The sequence below is a fragment of the Balaenoptera acutorostrata genome, chromosome 13, assembly GCF_949987535.1.
Source record: "Balaenoptera acutorostrata chromosome 13, mBalAcu1.1, whole genome shotgun sequence".
NCBI lineage: Eukaryota > Metazoa > Chordata > Mammalia > Artiodactyla > Balaenopteridae > Balaenoptera > Balaenoptera acutorostrata.
This window is the reverse complement of record NC_080076.1, coordinates 75,140,487-75,155,706: the sequence shown is the minus strand read 5'-3', so window position 1 is coordinate 75,155,706 and position 15,220 is coordinate 75,140,487. Positions and strand designations below refer to the sequence as shown.

The following is a 15,220-nucleotide window of genomic DNA, read 5'->3' as shown; positions in this document are numbered from 1 at the left end:
CAGCATGCACGTGGGATCTAGTTCCCTGACCAGGGATCGAACCCGGGCCCCCTGCATTGGGAGCACGGAGTCTTAACCACTGGACCACCAGGGAAGTCTCAATCAAACAGTATTTTAAAAGCATCTATTAAGTGCCAAGGGGCTGGTCCTGCAGCTGCAAATGAGACAGACGTGGTCCTTGCCTTGTGGGAACTGATACCCATTTTTCATATGAGAAGACTGAGGCACTGAGAGGGAGAGGCTCTTGCTCACGGCTCCCACCTCATCAGTGGCAAAACAGAGTTTGAACCCACGGCTGGCATAGGGGCTAAGATCCAGCTTCTCGGCCCAAGATGAGTCACTTTTTTGCATGGGGCCTCAGTTGCCCCGTCCATGAAATTGGGTTCAGGAGGGAGTTGGATTAACCATACGGATGCTGAGGGCTCATGCCTCTTCCCCCTAACTTTGGAGAAGAGCAGACACCCTCCCCGACCCTATCTTCTCTCGTCCCCTCCATCACCTTCCTACTAACCTGAATTATCCCTGTCATTTTCTTTCCATTTGAGAAGGGTCTTTCTGCAGAAATGGGCTCCAGACTAGTTATGCCCATGACTCCTCTGCTTCCCAACCTGGCCCAGCCCCAGCCCCAGCCCAGAAGGCCCCCAACAGATGGGCTTTCCATCAGGGAAGTATGAGGGGCCCCCTGTTGACATTCCTCACTGCCAGATAGCTGCCTGTCTGCTCTGTTTAAGATCCTGGAAACCCAGAGTAAAAAGTTTCTCTTCCCCATCCCCTCATGGAGGGAGATTTAGAGAGGCCACACTACCTTCCAAGCCTCAGTTTCCCATCTGTAAAATGGGCACAGCAATCCCTACCTCATAGCCTGGTGGGAGGAAGGTTTACATGACACCCCCCCACCCCACCCCTTGCTCAGCGAGTTCATTATTAAGGTTTCTTTTTGGTAAATGTTTCACACTGGTGGTTTGAATTTTATTTTAATTTTTGGTCTGTTCGTTTTGGCGACAAGGCATGCAGGATTTTAGTTCCCTGACCAGGGACCGAACCCATGCCCTCTGCAGAGGAAGCACGGGGTCTTAACCGCTGGACCACCAGGGAAGTCCTCAAACTGGTGGTTTGAACACATCACTTCCATTAAGGTTCTCTGTCTCCAGTGATTCTCAAATTCCACTTTCTAGCTGCCGAACCGACGCCCCATGGTGTAGTAGAATAGTAGAACTATTTCTACTTGCGAGCTCAGGAGGAAGGACGTACCCCACTGTCTTCCCAGTGGGAGAGTTAGCTCAGTTTAGTAAAAACAATAACGATAAAAAGGGCTAAGAATGCTCCTTGGGCTCTGCACAGACCTGGTGCTCCCCGCATCTTCACTGTGTTGTGAGGTGGGGACATATCTACACCGCGCTCTACAGAGGGGACACTGAAGCACAGAGAAGGGACCAGCTGTTCAGTTAGTGAGTCACAGAGCTAGGGCTTGGGCTCAGGGAGTCTGGCTCGAGGCTTCCAACTAGTCCCAGCAGAAGTGAGCTGCCCGTCCCATGGAGGTATTCAAGTGTCTGGGTTAGAAGGTGTGTCTGGGTGGTGGGGCTTACTTTCGCCACCTGTTAAAAAAAAAGCACTCGTTGATCTCCTACTCAGTGCCAGGCTGCGTGCTAGGCGCTGGGTAGAGGTGAAGTTAAGAGGAGCTCACATTGATTTAGTCCTGGACCTGCACTGTCTGTAACACAGGTGTCTCCCCTCCTGGACGTGGACCTACCTGAGGGCCGGGACCTACCGCAGACCTGTCTCTGAATTGTCTGCTGAATGAATGAATGAGCGAAAGCGGGGAGGAATCAGCGAGATGCCCATTAACAGATGAGGAAGGAGTCCCAGGCTGGCGAGGTCAGCAGCCCATGATCTCAGGATTCCAGCCAGAGCCCCCTCCACGGAGCGCCTGCCCCTCTACCAGGGATCATGACGCCCACTTGCCAGGTGAGAAAACTGAGGGCCCGCCTCTACGCCCCGCAGGGGAGCCGATCCTGGGTGCGGGGTAGGCTCGGTGCCACCGCTGCAGGGCGGGCGGGGTGGGCGGGGTGCACTCCGCGGGCGGCGCGCGAGGTGGAACCTGAGCCCGGGGAGGAGGGACGCGGCGGCGGCGGCGGCGGCGGCGGCGGCGGCCGGCGGGCGGGCGGGAGCTGGGCCGGCTGCCGGGATTCAGGAAGCGCCGCGCTCCCGGCCGCCGGCGCCGAGCCCTCCCGGAGGTGAGTGGGGCCTGGAACTTCGGGGCGGGGACCCTGACAGGGACGGCCCAGCCGAGGACCTCGCGCGCCCCCGGGCACATCTTGGAAGCTGCGGAGTGGTGGCCTGGAGCGCGGGAGGCGCGGGACCCGCGGGGGGCCCTGGGGCCGGGCACCACCTCTCTGGGCTTCGGTTTTGTTACCTGCGAAGAGGGCGCCAACGTGGGCTCCGGGGATGCAGGCCCAGGTCCCCCAATATCCAAGCCCAGGAAGCAAACACAGAAGGCCCTGCAGCCCACCCCGGAGTCACCTCCTTTTTGGAGGGCTTGGAAGAGGGAGTTGGGGTCCTGAGGTTTGCCCCCCGCCTCTGGGAGGGAATTGGGAGCCTGGAACTTCCAAAGGCCACTTCTTAGTTACTGAGTCCCAGAGAGATGGCTCTTTCCCCGCAAGAGGCAGGAAAATCTTTAACCTCCCCTCCAGCTCTGCCCTGGAGACTCCTGGGAGGTCTCTGAGGACAGGGGGAGACTCCCCACCCTCCCCGCATGGGTGGCCGTTCCAACTACAGGCACCCCTGCCTGGCCCAGCCCCAGCGGGTTTCTCCATCTGTCTTCCCCATTTTGCAGATGAGGAAACTGAGGCTCAGGTCAGGGATGTAGCCAAGTGGAATTTAAACCCAGGGCTGTCCGGCTCCAACGTCCTCCCTGCCTGGTGCCCAGGGGGTGTCTTGGAAGTTACCCAGGACGGGGTGGGCTTATGGCTGCTGAGTGTCTACAACAAGGGCTTCTGCTGGGAGGGGGGGTAGGGGCGTGATGTCGTGTGTGAGCTTTGATCTGGGACGCTAAGACCCACTGGAGGGTTTAAGCTTTGCCACTTTATCTCTGGGGCGGGGACAGCGGGGTGAAGAGGTGGCCTCTTCTGAGAGGTCAGGTACGAGGGTTGGCCCAGGTCATCTGTGAGGTTAAAAGTGGGGCTTGTGTGGGCCCGAACCCTCACTCTGTCACCCCACTACTGTGTGACCCTGGGCTGCTCCCTCAGCTGCCTGAGGGACAGAGAGCTCATCTGGAAAATGGGGGTTGGCTGAGGGTGACCCCCGGGGCTGGGGTGAGGACAGCGGACGTGTGAGGGGGTCCCACGCCGTGCCTGGAGCCCCAGCTGTTACTATGCTCGTGCTGTTGTTGCCCCAACGTCTTCTTAATGGAAGGGGGTGAGAAAGGTGATTGGCCATTTCCGCATTTCCCTACATCATACTGTTTGAAAAATAGTGGGAACCAGAAAGGCTAGGGGCCCCTTTTCCCACCTTCATTGATCAATCGGAGCGGGGAGGGGCTCCCAAGACAAATGGCAAATGGCGGTCATGGGCCAGTCAGGTTCACGTTTGTGAAAGCAGGGTGGGGTCATTCCAAAGTGGAGTTTTCCGAGGTTTAGGGAACGGGCACCTGAGGAAAAAGCGTGCAAGAGAGCCCCAGTGAAGATGCCTGGGATTCCCCAAGCTAAATCCAGACAAGATGCCTTATATCCGGGCCGGGCCTGTGGACACCCCTCCCACCTCATCAGGTGTGAGCTGAGCCTCAGCCATTTCCTTTGTCCATCGAACCCTCCGGGAAAGCCATCCTATGCCAGCCCTGGGCTGGGCACTGAGGCACCTCAGACCCAGCCTAGCCCCAGCCCGAGGGGCGTGAACCGAGCGGTCCAAGAGAGCCGGTGAGATGGGAGGAAGGGCTGCCCCTCTCCCACGGCTGCCTCCCTGACCCTGGGGTTGCCCCTCGTGCCAGCTGTGGCTTCCAGCAGAAGCACCCACACCAGACCTGAGGGCGCCCAGCAAGGGAGCACTGTGCTGGATGCCGGGAAGGGTGTGCTGCCCGTGGATGGGGGCCAGGAGAGCACGCTGGGGGTGCACTGTGACGATCCAGTACCCGGGACGGCTTGATCAAGGTGGCACTTGAGCCTCACCTGGAGGAATAAATGCAGACGTTGGGCAAAAAGGTTTTTAGGTAAAGACCTGACTTCTACCTGTCACCAGGTGGTAAAACTAGGGTTTGGAGAGCTGAGACATTGTCCCCTTTGTCTGGAGTGTGTGACATGAACAGGAAGGACAGGGGATCAGTCAGGCAGGGGCTGGGTCAGACCTAGAAACCCTACAAGTCCAGGCTGGGAGGGACATGCCGGATGTGTGGTCTGGAAGGGTCCTCAGAGTGGGGGCCAGGCGGGGAGGCCGGTCCCCAGGCAGGGGAAGTCCTGCAGGCCAGAGGTATGAGGCCCCAGGTAGGGACTGACAGGGGCGGCTGGAAGGTGTAGGAGGAAGAGAACCACGCAAGCCTTGGCCTCGCTGCACCTGGCACGTGGTGCTCAGTAAATCACTGTTGCACGGTTGAGTGACTGAAAACATCGTTTTGAGAGGGCCTTCGTGTGTTCCCAGGAGGGAGGGGGCCACGTGGAACAGGCGGCTGTACCCCTCCCAGGCCCCCGGCCTGCTGTCTGCCTCAGTTTCTCCCATTTGACTCCAGGAAAGACACTCCAGGCCCCTCCCCAATTCATGGGGACCCAGGGACTAGCTCCTCTTCTTGTCACACACACGATCTGGGGAGCCAAGGGAACATTTCATGCCAGCAAACCCTCTGGAATGTTCTGCGTCACCAAGTTGGGGCAGAATTCACCTGTTAAAGATTAATTCAGATCTCTTGAGATGCTTGTGGTCCTGGGCCCCGCAGCTGCCGCTCTGAACTCTGGGTGCAAGATTCTTTCTGGCTTTAGCCAAGCGTGGGCTGCATTAGTGGTCATTACGATGGTTGCGAACATTTATTGAGCACTTACTCTGTGCCAGACACTGAGCCCAACACTCAGTACATTTGGATGCAAAGCTAGGATTGTACCCATTTTTGAGAGGGAGGAACTGAGGTCAAGGTGGTGAAGTTGCTTGCCCAGCTGGGAAGGGCCGGAGCTGGGATCTGAACTCCATTTATCTGATTCTGAAATCCATGCCCTTAACTTCCAAAGTGGCCTGTCTCCATTTGTCTGGATCTGGGGTCATGGGAAGATAGTCTGCAGTTTAGAGATAAGAACCTGAATTGTTCAGACAGGCCTGGGTTTAAATCCGAGGCCTGCTGCCTTCTCACCAGGGGAGCTCGGGCAAGTCAACTCATCTTTCTGAGCCTCAGTTTCCTCATCTGTCAAATGAGGCTGTCAACCCCCTCTTTGCAAGGACAGTCCTAGGCACACAGATGGGGCTCTGAGCATTATCTTCTTCCTCATCCTGTCCCCCGGCCTGTGCCAGGGTGCATTTTCCTCCAGCTCATCTCTCTGAGAACCCCTCTGTGCCAGGAAAGCAGGTGGAAGGTAGCAGGGGCAGAGCTAGACTTGCATTTGGACAAGGGGTGCTGCCTTTTCAGCTACAAAATATTTACGGGCATTGACTGAGCTCCAGGACCGTCAGAGTTTCCTGCTTTCCTAATGTAATGCTTAAAAACAGGGCCAGAGCCTGGCCAGTTGGTTCAGATCCCAGCTCTCAGTAAGTTCCCTTACTCCTTGGGCCTCAGTTTCCTCATCTGTAAAATAGGATGTTAGTGCCTGCTTCGTGGGGGTGGTTGTGGACAGTCTCCAGAGCAACACGGACTGTTCAATGTGTAACCAGTGTCTATTGCCTGACAGTCACCTTGATGGTGTCACGGCATCACCCCCACTGGCGGTGGGCAGGGCAGGAATACCGAGTCCCATTTTACAGCTGAGGAAACTGAGGCTCAGAGAGAGAAGTAATTTGCCTAGGGATTTCCCGCTGGCTTATGGAAGAGCTGGACCTGAAAGCCAGATCCCAGTGACTCTGGACGCCTTGGGTCCCTGAAAACTCAGTGGGTGGCTCAGCTTCCTTCCTGGAAGGCCACTGGACTCTCCCCTCTTGGAGTCTGACCCACCTCTGTTCACATCCCAGCTCGGCCACTTGCTGCGGTGTTCCTGGGGCTGCCACCCGGGGTTTGCTGGAGGTCAGAGCTCTGCCAGTTGGGGAGATTTGGGTTATTCTGGCTGCCACTCCTGCCCCGGCCTGGACTCCCCCTGCCTTGGGTGCCCTTGGGTCCCCCTGAGCTGTCACCCTGGCCGAGCAGGAATGAGGAAGGGAGGCCAGGCCCTCACTTTCACTGTGACTCTGACTTCCTTCCCACCTCTGAGCCCCTTCCTGGTCATCGGCTTCCCCTTTCTGCTCCGAGCCCTGCCCACTGCAGGCTGTGTGACCTCAAGCAGGTCACCCCATGTCTCTGAGCATGTTTCCTCAATTGTGAGGGATGGTCACAGACAGCACACCAGGGGCATAGGAGGCCCTCACAGGTCTGCTCCAGGTGAGGTCAGAGGGTGGGAAAGCCTACGGAAGGAGGTGGTGGCATGGCGGGGCAGACAGGAGGGCCATTGACCAAACGGGAATACGCTTATTTTTCTTGGGTGGTGAGTAACGGCCGCCCCTCCTGCCCCCGCCCTTGCCTGCCGCCACACAAAGGGCTCCTCAGTCTCACTGGACGCCTGTTTTTCCCTGAGGGTGGAGTGGCCTGGCTTCCACCCGGCTGACCTGGAGGGCTGACCACCTTCTGGGACAGCTCGTCAAGGGTATATATGGGGGGGCTACTTCCAACGTGTGTCCCCGATGGGCTCCACAGGCTCAGGGGGGACCCCGGTGGGCAAGGGGCCAACTGACCTCAGACAGGGACCGGTTTGCCCGGTTCACTCCTGTCCCTGTGTCCCTTGGCAGAGAGGAGGGGCTGAGGAATACCTGTGGACAGAGTGAATGGTAAAGGAAGGAAAGAATGAGTGATTGAACAGATGAATCAGCAAGGCAGGGGCATCAGGAGAACCTGCCTGCTCAGATTCAGACTCGGGTTTGGGCGAGTGTCCTGGCCTCTCTGAGCCTCAGTTTCCTCATCTGCAAAATGGACTCATGATAGCTGCCGCCCTCATGGGGGGACATTGAACCTCATAGGTCAGAGAACCCAGCATGCAGTAGGTGCTCAATAAATTATGTTAAAGGGTGGGAGGGAGCAAGTTAGCTAGCTGGGTAGAGGTTCAGCTGTGGAGATCTGTCTGCCCTGTGGAGAATGACTTAGCTGTTTGTGATTCCTTTCACTTATATCCATGCGTTCATTCATTCGTTTGTTCATTCATTCAGCAAGTATATCTTGGATAGATACTATGTGCCAGGCCCTGTCCTAGGCAGTGGGGACTCAGTGGTGACTGGAACAGAAGAGGTCCCTGCCCTCCTGGAGCTTGTGTCCGCGTTCCCATCATTGGGGGCTGCACTTTATGAGGCTCTGACACCCACAATGACCATGCAACCCAGCAGTGGGTGCTGTGATTAGTTCGCTTTTAGAAATGAGGAAACTGAGGCTCAGAGAGCTGAAATAATCTGCCTGGGGTCACACAGCTACTAAGTGGCAAAGCCACAATGGAAACTCCAAGTCTTTTTGTGTCGGCTTGCCCCGTGACTTCCAAGGGGCGTGGCATTTAGAAGGATGACCCCAGGGAGAGGGCTTCATAGACCCTGAAGGGATGAACTCAAATGGGCTTAAAAGCAGATGGTTGGAATCCTAGCCACATTCCCTTCCTGTTGAGTTGTGACCTCGGCTGGGTCTCTTGGCCTCGCTGAGCCTCAGTTTGCTCATCTGTGAAATGGGGATGAGAAGTAAACGCGAGAGTGCTCAACACATGATGGGTGTTGGATAAATGTCAGCCCCTCCCCTGCATTCTCCCCAGACGTGGTTTATTCATCTGACAATGGAGACGATGATATCTAACTTCTAGAGTTATATTTTGGATTAAAAGAGATAGAAGATGCTGTGTGACATGTACCAATGGGAGGGTAGGCACTGCTAATGTGGGATTTCAGGCCTTACTCTCAGCCATAATTCCAAGCAGTTAGCCAGAGACACAGCCTACTGTTGGCATAGGCTGGTGGTGAGGCCGGCTGGGGCAGAGAGAGGATCTCAAACTGGTTTTCTGCTGCCTGGGGCTCCCTTCCCGGCTCCTGCCCGACCCATTCATTCCACGGGTGTCTGCTCTCTTCTCTGACTTGGTCACCTTGGGACTTTTGCACGTGGGTATGAGGTGGAGGGGTGTGTGTAGGTATGGGTGGGTGGGTATCCTGTCTCCTCTGGACCTCAGTCTCCCAGCTAGGAAGTGGGGACGTGATGGAAGAGCGATGGAAACGAGGAGGGGAGAAAACCCTTTCAGAAGGCCAGGTCTTCGCGTAGAGTCACAAGTCCTGGGTCACGTCTCCCCAGCTGTAAATTGAGGGAATATTAACAATGAAAAGGCAGCTGCCTTTTGTTAACATTTACTATGTACCAGGCACTGTCTTAAACTCTTGAATTATCAACTCAATCAATTATCTTCCATTATCATTCAATCCTCACAATAGCCTTTTGGTGTAAGAGCTATCATTTTATTTTTTAATTCAAAGCATGAATGTAGAGTCCAACCAATAACTATAAAGCAAATATGGGTTCACCCCTCCCAGGTGGCAGTAATTGTTTCCCCCATTGTACAGATGAGGAAACTGAGGCCCAGAGAGAGATGACTTGCTCCCGGTTGCCCTGCCAGGAAGTGGCAGGTGGGGAAGAGGACATAGGTTGGGTAGTTTCTGAGGCCACAGAATCCTCTCTGGGGGGGCTCTCTGTGGCTGTGACTGTCCTCCAGGAGAGGGGCTGGGCTAGGGAGAAGGGGCCTCCGTCTTCCTAGCTGGATCTGGGTAGCATCACGCTCTGAGCAGGGCTGAGTTAGAGGGTGGAATCCAGGGCTGTGCTCTGATGGAAGGGGGCGAGGCAAGGGAAGAAGGAGCCGGAGCCTCCTGGGACAGGGACTTCATGTCCTTGAGCCCCTGCTGTGCTCCAGCCCCTGTGCTGGACCCTTTATGAGCGTCTAACCTCACGACGTTCCCTTGTTGCACTGAGGAAACTGAAGCTCTGGGAGGGGAAGTGACTTGTCTGAGGTCACCAAGCTGGGAAGTGTTATTGAGATGTAATTCACATGCAACTCACCCTTTCAACCTGTACAATTTAGTGGCTTTGTAGAGTGTTCAGAGTTATGCAGACATCACCACTGTTTAGTTTCAGTGCCTTTTCATCACCCCCAAAATGAACCCCGTACCCATTAGCTGTCACTGTCCCCCCCCCACCCCGACTCCCCCCAGCCCCTGGCAACCACTCATCTGCTTTCTGTTTCTATGGATGTGCCTATTCTGGACATTTCATGTAAATGGGATCCTATCACATGTGGCCTTCTGTGCTGTTCAGCGTGTGCTCTTAAACCATTTAGCCACACTGCCTCCTGGTGGCTCCCACCCTGGGGCCGGGGACCTTGGAAGCAAATGCGTGCCCGTGGGAGCTCAGAGGGGTATTTGTGTGCACTGTTGGAATCCCTCCGGCCAAGGACTTGCAGAATGACCAAGTAACTGCCGTGGTCACATTGGCCTTGCCCTCTGTGGGGCCCAGTGAGTCACCCCAGCCCTGCCCCGCCTGGGCACCCTCCTGGGTGGGGGGACCCGACAGGACACTGGGGCTCTGTCAGCCCTGGTCAGGCAGCCACTGTGCGGCAAACAGGAAGCGGGCTGGGCTGAGACCTGCTAGGTAAATACAGGCTGTCTGGGGAAGGTGCCCGGCATGGCGTGATGCCCCCTGTTGCTGCCACCCGCCAGGGCCCAGGGAGCCTCGGGCAGCCTGGCAGGCAGTGGGTTTTGCCTGGCCAAGGGGCTGAGCTCCCAGTGGCAGCTGCTCTGAGGTGGCTGCCAGAGGCCCAGGCTCTGGGCCCTGCCACTCTGCCCTCCCTGGCTATCATACCTTCCTTGGTCCTCGGTCTGTCTGTTCATCCATCTTCTAATAATGATGATGCAATGATACTGATGATGCTGACAGCAGCCATCGTTTACTGGGTGTGTGCTCTCTGCTGGGTGCTATCTCATTTAACCCTCTCAACAATCCGGAGATAGGTGCTATGATCATCACCATTTACAGGTGAGGAAACAGAGGCACAGAAAAGCCAGTGACTTGCCCAGGGTCACACAACTGGTGAGTGGGCAGTTTGCCTCTGGGGCCCCTGGTCCCCACCACTCACCCTGAACCACTCTTCTTCCACCCCCATCTTCCACCCTTTTCTTCTCGAGTCTCCTGGTCCTTGTAAAGTATCCACTGAAGGCATAGGTCCTGGGGCCACGTGGATCCTAGACCCGCTTCTGCCTCTAAGGAGCTGGGCAACCCTGTAAGAGTGACTCCACCTCTCTGAGCCTCAGTTTCCTCACCTCGAAGGTGGGGGGTTGGACAGAGCGAGTGTTTTCTCTCGGCACCAGCAAACCTTGGGACCCATCCTCATCCTCCTCCCCACCTCCCCATCCGCCCACCCACTCACCCATCTTTTCTTCCTTCCTACCTTTCTTCTCTGACGCCTCAGGCTGCACCGTTCCTCAGTGCCCCCTGCTCTTTCCCAGCTTCGTACCCTTGACCTTGCTGTCTCCTCTGCTCTTGTATCCCATTCCATTTGTGAAGCCCTCCTCCTTGCAGCCTCTCCCTGTGCCTGTCAAGTTTAGTGCTGCTTCCTCCCGCCTTCCTCCTTCCAGAACTTCAGAGGACCTTGCCTTGCAGTGTAAGAATTTACTGATGCCTCGGCACAATGCTGAATGCTGGGGAGACAGCAGACACAAAATTGTCCCTCCTTCATGGAACTCAAAATTCTAGAGGAGAAGGGAGAAGATGAATAAAAGAATGATATAAGTAAAGGTCAAAGTCTAATCATGAGAAGCGCTATAAAGAGAGGCACAATTTGCTCTAAGAGTGAACACAAGGGAGCCAGTTTAGACTGGGGGCGGCCAGGAGGGCTTTTCAGAGGAAGTGCTGGTTGAGATGACACTCAAAGAAAGGGTTAGTGGAGGAAGTGCATCCCAGGCAGAGGGGACAGCCCAGGCAAAGGCCTGGAGGGGGAAAGCCATCTGCCTTCCCGCCTAGACTGTGAATTCCCTGAGCTTCCACTCCTGTTTGCCCTGCAAGCAGGTGGCACTCGGCAGACGGAGTGCACTGACCCAGCTCCCTGGAATTCCTCCCTCTGGGGTAGAGCAGCCCCTGCACGCCTAAACTTGCCCCCAGATTTAAGCAGCTTTCCTTGGTCACGGAATCAGGAGGATGGGATTTGACATTACGTGCCAGGGTTTCCATGAGATCAGGCAAAGCCACGGGGTAACGGTGAGGATGGGTCCCTTCTTCTACCCTCTGCGTGGGGACAGGGGGATGGAGCAAGAGACTTCCACCCCACCCCTGCCGAATCCGGGATTCTCAGAAGGCACCTGCCATTCACGTAGTCTTGCGGTTTACTGTTTACTGAGGGCTTTCTCTGTGCCAGGTGCTTGACTCAATTCATATAATCCTCACGATGACCCAGTTAAGTTCCTCAAGGAAAGGTGAGGCAAGCGAGCCTCGGAGAGGCTAAGTAACTCTCTCAAGCTCATCCAGCTGATGAGCGGTGAGTCTGGGAGCCAACTCCCTGATCTGTCTGACATCAAAATGCAAGTTCTTTCCATGCCCCCTTAGCTCCTACCAGGTGCCCCCTCCTTAGGGGGGAGGGATTGTGGGTTTGGCTGCTCTGACTGAGTCTGCAGGGCCATCAGAGCAGAATGCATGACCTTCAGCCATGTTTCTGGAGAGCCTGGAGTCTGACCCAGGCAGAGAGGACGGCTTGGGGACCCTGGCTCAGCACTGTATCTCCTCACCCCACCCGGGACCCCTGCACCCCTGAACTCGGCCACTCCCGAGCCCTTCTGGTCTAACCAGCTCTTACCACCAGACAGGCCTCAGCTTCTTGCTTTGTCTAGTTGTTTCTTCTGTTTTCCCACCAGGTCAGCCCCAGCAGGGCAGGAGTTCTTTGTCTTGCTCATGTCTGTGTCCCCAAGACCTGGCACACAATAGGTGCTCAATACACATTTGTTGAGTAAATACATAGGTGAATGGTTTCCAGTCCTGCTCCTTGATGCTGAAAACAAAAACATTTGAAATCTGTTGCGTTAAATGAACACAGCGGTCACACAGTGTGTGGGGATGTCCACGCTCTGCGTAAATGTCCTTCACTGAGCCCCAGACATGCTCCTGGTGCCAGCTGGGTGCTACCCACTGCAGAGGCATGCCCAGGGGCTCACAGCAGGCACGCCCGCGTGTGCCTGATCACATGGGGAGAGACAGGAAGAAACCTACACGATATTTACACACAGAGGAGATGAAGGAGGGCTCAGCCTCTCTCCTGCCCTGTACCCCTCCTTCCCTCTAAATCTGGCATGGGTTTGGAATGTGTAATAACAGCCTACAGGGCAAATTAGAACCGGGAGTGAACTCTATCCCCAACCACAGAGAACAGGGCAGTGTTTGGGGAGGGGATGGCTATAGAGCAGGCTGTGTGTGTAGGTGTGTGTGTGTGTGTGTGTGTGTGTGCGTGCAAGCACGTGCGTGTACACGTGTATGTGTGTGTGGACGTGCACGGTGGTGTCTGTACACACTTGGGTTGTGTGGTGTGGAAGGAGTCCAAGGTTCGGAGTCCAGAGGCCTTCTTCAAGGCCATTCACTCTCTGTGTGGCAACTCAGAGTCAGTTTCCTCAGCTGTAAAATGGGAGCAGTAGCCCAGCTTTGCTCACCAGGCTCTGGCCGATTAACCAAGGGAGGGACTGGGAGGGCTTGGTGAATGTTAGCCTGGGCCGTGAATGCCAGGCTGTAGTACTACCACCTGTGTGTGCCCGGCAGGTGGGGTGGCGTGGAGGACAGGTAAACTGGGACCGTATCATAATGATGATGATGATTAAAGTATTTGTCAAGTGCTTATTAGGTGCCCAAGGGACACCTGACTTGCCCATTACAGCAGCCCTACGGGATAGAAGCTGTTTTGCAACCCTCATTTTATAGGTAGGGAAACCAAGGCTCAGAGAGATTAGCATGAGCTGATAGTAATAACCCTTACCTCCCGGGGCTGTTGTGCACCTTGAACAAGATATTCTAAGGGTCTGGTGTGGCGCCTGGCTCCCAGGCCATGCCTTCAACTGAGGGGTTAGGGTAGCCCAGGCTCCGCAGCCAACTGCCAGGATTTGAATCCTGGTTCTGTTGCTAACCTGCTGGGTGGCCTCAGGCAAGTCACTTAACCTCTCTGAGCCTCAGTTTCCTTATCTGTGAAAGGGGAATTATAGCAGTACCTACCTCCAGGGCAGGATTTCTCAACCTCAGCACTATTGACTTTTTGGGCTGGGTCGTTCCTTGTGGTGGGGACTGTCCTGTGCATTGTAGGCTGTCTGGCACTATCCCTGGCCTTGACCCACTAGATGCCAGTAGCCCTCTCTCCTCTGCGCGGTGTGACAACCAAACATGTCTTCAGGCGTTGCCGAGTGTCCCTGGGGAGCAGAAGGGCCCCCGGCTGAGAACTGCTGGTCTAAGGTTGCAGTGAGGACCAGATGAGAATGCGTGTATGAAGCACTTGGGCCCATCAGAGCCACATAATCACGATGATGATGGGAGTTTAGTTCAAAATTACTACTTCACCGTAATTAATATGCTCATATTGATCTCTATGTGTCTTGTCAAGGCTACGAGCAGTGTGTGAGTGACTGAGGGGGGATTTGAACCTGGGGCTGGCTGACTCCAGACCCCCTGTTGTGGAGTCCCCAGAAACCCTGGATGCCATCTGAGTTGAGATTTCTTAAGGCAGGGGGTGCAGGCGTGGCGGGGGTTTGAGCGGCTGCCTCCTCTGGCCCCCCCTATGGCGGGGGCTGTCCTGCCCCCGTGGGGCCCTGGGACGGGGTGCAGTAATAAGGAGGGTGTTGACAGCAGAAGCACGTGCCCAATGCCTCCTCTTCCCCTGACCCTGGGTCCCCACTGAGGTGAACAGGACTGTGCCGGGGGAAGTCTAATCTTCCCCCTCAATGCCTGCACCCCAGTGGACACCCTCCCTGCCTCCACGTACCCCCGTTCCTGCATCACTAAGCCCAGACTCGTGTGGCAGCCACTAGGGGTCTCCCTTTCCCACCTGGCAGGTGAATAGGAACTAATGTCTCCTGAAGTCGTACTAAGTGCTGGCATCAAGTGGGTGCTTCAAACTCCTGAGGGCACTGGCATTTCCCAAGAGCTTTAGGAGGAGGTGTGGTTACCCTGGTTTTACAGGTGGGGAAGCTGAGGCCCAGAGAGAGGAAGTGATTTGTCCAGGATCACACAGCTGCTAATTAACCAGGGCCAAGAAGGGAACCGGGTATATCTGATTTCAACAACTGTGCTCCTAACCCTTACTTACTCCTTTGATTATAATCATTGAGAGCCCCCAGTTTAATCCCAGGGTTGACACTGGACATGCCTGATCTCATTTACTTCTTGCTGCAAATGTATGAAAAAAGCTACTACTATTGTACCCATTTTACAAATGAGGAAACTGAGGCTCAGGTAGCTAAAGTCACTTTCTCAAGGTCATGCTGCACATAAATAGCAGAGCTGGGGTTAGAACCCAGGCCTGGAAGACTCTAAAATCTAGGCTCTCCCTACCCTCTGGTGCCTAGAAGGGGGTCTGTCCCCGGCAGGAGCTCTGACCCTCTGTGTGCCGTGCTTCGCCTGCCTAGAGAGGCCTCTTGCAGTGCCCTAGCCTTCCCTCCTGGCAGCCACAAAACAAACAAGGTGGGAACCAATCTTTATTTGTTTTTCTGCTAATGTGTGGGGAGGGAGAGCTATAGAAAAGAGGGCTTTCCAGACATTTTCCTGCAGCCCAGGTGGGATGGTAGGAGTTCCAGGAAACTCGCCCTTGGTGTCCAGCCCTCCCAGTGGCGTGCTGCAGAGGGCAGGGGGCTGACAGCCAGCAGGGCCTTGCCCCTCCCTTGCCCTTCTCCTGGCTAAAAGTTGGGCCTGGGAGCCAGAGAGAGCTGGGTTCAAGTCCAACTCTTCTCCTTATAAGCTGTGTGACTTCCCCTCTTAAAGCTCCATTTTCCTCATCTGACAAATGGGAACAAATAATACCTTTGTCACCAGGTCGTGTGTCCATGT

General features: G+C 55.5%; 1 protein-coding gene across 1 annotated transcript in view; it reads left to right on the top strand.

The window, feature by feature from the left end:
• Window positions 1-2,146: 2,146 nt before the first annotated feature.
• TRPV4 (transient receptor potential cation channel subfamily V member 4) overlaps window positions 2,147-15,220 on the top strand; it is a 36,402-nt gene continuing 23,328 nt past the window's right edge. Inside the window, exon 1 of the mRNA XM_057526750.1 lies at window positions 2,147-2,234. The gene's annotated coding sequence lies outside the window, so the exon portion shown is untranslated. The remainder of the gene's footprint in view (window positions 2,235-15,220) is intronic.